Source organism: Perca flavescens, chromosome 10 (genome assembly GCF_004354835.1).
Source record: "Perca flavescens isolate YP-PL-M2 chromosome 10, PFLA_1.0, whole genome shotgun sequence".
Taxonomy (NCBI): Eukaryota; Metazoa; Chordata; class Actinopteri; order Perciformes; family Percidae; genus Perca; species Perca flavescens.
This window is the reverse complement of record NC_041340.1, coordinates 994,583-999,582: the sequence shown is the minus strand read 5'-3', so window position 1 is coordinate 999,582 and position 5,000 is coordinate 994,583. Positions and strand designations below refer to the sequence as shown.

General features: G+C 40.0%; 1 protein-coding gene across 1 annotated transcript in view; it reads left to right on the top strand.

The window, feature by feature from the left end:
• Positions 1–5,000, top strand: part of stard15 (StAR-related lipid transfer (START) domain containing 15) — an 11,001-nt gene that overhangs the window by 307 nt on the left and 5,694 nt on the right. The window lies entirely within an intron of this gene.

The window sequence follows — 5,000 nt, the reverse complement described above, 5'->3', positions numbered from 1 at the left end:
ATATATATATATATATATATATATATATATATATATATATATATATATATATACTATAATTACTATATATACTGGTATACATAAGTACTGAAGTCAGTTTTTCAGAATAAAAGTCAACATTTTGCAGATTAATTCTCTAGAAAAAAAAATTTGAAAAAGTGGAGAAAAATTTGAGAAAAAAAATGGAAAACAAAAAAGAGGATCCAAATGATCATTAAAATAGTTTATGATTATATTAATAGTTGTGCAGGTGCGCAGAGGCACCTGGTTACATAAATTACCTAATACTATATACATAAGTTCTGAAAAAAGTCAGTTTTTCAGAATAAAAGTCAACATTTTGGAAAATAAATGTAAGTAAGTAATGATGGATAAGTTGGAAACTATAAGGTTATTTGCCAACTATTTTGACAATCGATTACTCGGTTTGGAATTTTTTCTAATTCTTAATTTTACTAAATTTTCTTTGAAATTTTTTTCCCGGACGTTTTTGTTGCTTGTCCCTGATTGGTTGAGCTCTGCAGCTCTGCGTCGGCGTGCTGAAAAATTCAGAGTGGAAAGGAAAACGTAACGGCTGAAACTGGAGAGCAGAGCTGGGAGACAGTACGGAGCAGATAGGGGTCATTAATGATTAGAGCTCTAAACATGTTCTGTAGTTTTCTACTACAGAAATCTGTGTTCCTCCCTCAGACTTTGTGAAAAAGTGTGTGTGCGTGTGTCTGTGTCTGTGTGTGTGTGTGTGTCTGTTTCTGTGTCTGCTGTGTGTGTGTCTGTGTGTGTGTGTGTGTGTGTGTGTGTGTGTGTGCGTCTGTGTGTGTTTGTGCGTGTGACTTCCTGTGGCGATGTGGTTCACTTCCTGTGGTCCGGTCAGACTCTGAATAATAAATAAACACTAATTACACCTCTGAACACAAAACATCTTCTCCTGTCTATCTCTGTGTTTTCTCCTTAACTTCTTCACGACATGAACACCTGTTTCCTGGTGAAAGTCTTGTGTTTTCTCCTTAACTTCTTCACAACATGAACACCTGTTTCCTGGTGAAAGTCTTGTGTTTTCTCTCCTTCAACATGAACACCTGTTTCCTGGTGAAACTTGTGTTTTCCTTAACTTTCCTGGACATGAACACCTGTTTCTTGTCTTGTTTTTCTCCTTAACTTCTTCACGACATGAACACCTGTTTCCTGGTGAAAGTCTTGTGTTTTCTCCTTAACTTCTTCACGACATGAACACCTGTTTCCTGGTGAAAGTCTTGTGTTTTCTCCTTAACTTCTTCAGGACATGAACACCTGTTTCCTGGGTGAAAGTCTTGTGTTTTCTCCTTAACTTCTTCATGACATGAACACCTGTTTCCTGGTGAAAGTCTTGTGTTTTCTCCTTAACTTCTTCCAGGACATGAACACCTGTTTCCTGGTGAAAGTCTTGTGTTTTCTCCTTAACTTCTTCAGGACATGAACACCTGTTTCCTGGTGAAAGTCTTGTGTTTTCTCCTTAACTTCTTCACAACATGAACACCTGTTTCCTGGTGAAAGTCTTGTGTTTTCTCCTTAACTTCTTCACAACATGAACACCTGTTTCCTGGTGAAAGTCTTGTGTTTTCTCCTTAACTTCTTCACAACATGAACACCTGTTTCCTGGTGAAAGTCTTGTGTTTTCTCCTTAACTTCTTCACGACATGAACACCTGTTTCCTGGTGAAAGTCTTGTGTTTTCTCCTTAACTTCTTCCAGGACATGAACACCTGTTTCCTGGTGAAAGTCTTGTGTTTTCTCCTTAACTTCTTCAGGACATGAACACCTGTTTCCTGGTGAAAGTCTTGTGTTTTCTCCTTAACTTCTTCACAACATGAACACCTGTTTCCTGGTGAAAGTCTTGTGTTTTCTCCTTAACTTCTTCACAACATGAACACCTGTTTCCTGGTGAAAGTCTTGTGTTTTCTCCTTAACTTCTTCCAGGACATGAACACCTGTTTCCTGGGTGAAAGTCTTGTGTTTTCTCCTTAACTTCTTCAGGACATGAACACCTGTTTCCTGGTGTAAGTCTTGTGTTTTCTCCTTAACTTCTTCAGGACATGATCACCTGTTTCCTGGTGTAAGTCTTGTGTTTTCTCCTTAACTTCTTCATTACATGATCACCTGTTTCCTGGTGAAAGTCTTGTGTTTTCTCCTTAACTTCTTCCAGGACATGAACACCTGTTTCCTGGGTGAAAGTTTTGTGTTTTCTCCTTAACTTCTTCAGGACATGAACACCTGTTTCCTGGGTGAAAGTCTTGTGTTTTCTCCTTAACTTCTTCAGGACAGACACACACACACACACACACACACATACTCACACAGAGCTGCTGCTGCTGCTGCTGCTGCTGATGATGATTTGGATGATTTTAATAATTCAGGAAGTCTTTCAGGAGCAGCGAGGCGCTTCTTCTCACGAATGAATATTTAAACTGTGGAGTCGAGCGTTGATCTAAACATCTCAATCTGACTCAGACACTCAGACAACAAAATCCTTTAAAAAAGGCTTAAAGGTCCTATGACATGCTGCTTTTTGGATGCTTTTATATAGACCTTAGTGGTCCCCTAATACTGTATCTGAAGTCTCTTTTATATAGACCTTAGTGGTCCCTAATACTGTATCTGAAGTCTCTTTTATATAGACCTTAGTGGTCCCCTAATACTGTATCTGAAGTCTCTTTTATATAGACATTAGTGGTCCCCTAATACTGTATCTGAAGTCTCTTTTATATAGACCTTAGTGGTCCCCTAATACTGTATCTGAAGTCTATTTTATATAGACCTTAGTGGTCCCCTAATACTGTATCTGAAGTCTCTTTTATATAGACCTTAGTGGTCCCCTAATACTGTATCTGAAGTCTCTTTTATATAGACCTTAGTGGTCCCCTAATACTGTATCTGAAGTCTCTTTTATATAGACCTTAGTGGTCCCCTAATACTGTATCTGAAGTCTCTTTTATATAGACTTAGTGGTCCCCTAATACTGTATCTGAAGTCTTTTTATATAGACCTTAGTGGTCCCCTAATACTGTATCTGAAGTCTCTTTTATATAGACCTTAGTGGTCCCCTAATACTGTATCTGAAGTCTCTTTTATATAGGCCTTAGTGGTCCCCTAATACTGTATCTGAAGTCTCTTTTATATAGACCTTAGTGGTCCCCTAATACTGTATCTGAAGTCTCTTTCCTGAAATTCAGCCTTGGTGCAGAATTACAGCCACTAGAACCAGTCCCACAATGAGCTTTCCTTAGGATGTACCGTTTCTGTGTCTGTAGCTATTGAGGAGGAGAGGGGGGGGCAAGGTGGAGGGTGGGGGTGTGGCCTTGACCCACTGCCACTTTACTCGTTTGAAAGCCATGATATCTCTCTCTCTCATGGGTGGGCTTAATTCTCTGGGCGGGCAAAGCAGAGAAAGGGGAGGTAACCTTGCTCCTTATGACCTCATAAGGAGAAGATTCCTGATTGGTCCATCTGAGCTTTCATTTTCTCAAAGGCAGAGCAGGATACCCAGGGCTTGGTTTACACCTATCGCCATTTCTAGCCACTGGGGGGCCATAGACAGGCTGGGGGAACTCATATTAATGTTAAAAAACCTCATAAAGTGAAATTGTCATGCCATGGGACCTTTAAAAAACGTTGAAAAAAGCAACTAATTGTCAGCAACTGTTGTCTCTCTACATACTACTCTCTACTGCTGTCTCTCTACTGCTCTCTCTACATACTACTCTCTACTGCTGTCTCTCTACATACTACTCTCTACTGCTGTCTCTCTACATACTACTCTCTACTGCTGTCTCTCTACATACTAATCTCTACTGCTGTCTCTCTACTGCTGTCTCTCTACATACTACTCTCTACTGCTGTCTCTCTACATACTACTCTCTACTGCTGTCTCTCTACATACTACTCTCTACTGCTGTCTCTCTACATACTACTCTCTACTGCTGTCTCTCTACATACTACTCTCTACTGCTGTCTCTCTACATACTACCCTCTACTGCTGTCTCTCTACATACTAATCTCTACTGCTGTCTCTCTACATACTAATCTCTACTGCTGTCTCTCTACATACTACTCTCTACTGCTGTCTCTCTACATACTACTCTCTACTGCTGTCTCTCTACATACTTGTCTCTACATACTACTCTCTACTGCTGTCTCTCTACATACTACTCTCTACTGCTGTCTCTCTACATATTACTCTCTACTGCTGTCTCTCTACATAATACTCTACTGCTGTCTCTCTACATACTACTCTCTACTGCTGTCTCTCTACATACTTGTCTCTACATACTACTCTCTACTGCTGTCTCTCTACATACTACTCTCTACTGTTGTCTCGCTACTTACTACTATTGTAGTATTAGTAGTAGTAGTAGTTTTATTCTAAAGTAAACTAGCCAACGATATAACGGCCTACAAGTCCAGCTGAGATGATTAGACCATTAAACACACAACTGGTTGGATCCTGAACACTTTCTACAATGTTTTAATACTTTAACTACATTTTCCTGATAATACTGACACACTTTTACTGCAGTAACATTTTCCCTGCAGACCTTTAACTGTAACAGAGTATTATTACAGTGTTGTATGAGTTCTTTGGATGGATGTCATGACAGAGAGACATACAAAGACACAGAGCCTTTATGAATGATTAACGTGCAGCAGAGCCGTGCTGATTGAGTTACACGGTGCGTTTGGGTGTCTGGTGACTGAACGCTGCTGTCAGACTGCAGCAGTGGAAACCAGTGACGTCTTCCAGTCGGCCGCCATCTCGCATGACGTCCAGCTCTCTGCAGACGGACGGCTCTGTTTACGTGTCTGAGCAACATCCACAAAAACAAGGAACATTTAGCTGTAACCTGGGGGACAAGGCTCCTCAAATTACAGATGGAAACATTATAGTTATTTTTTGGTAAAAGTCTTGTCGCTTTCTCTGATTTTTGGTCACTTTTGTTTACGTTGTAGTTGCAGAGCTTTCAGAAAGCA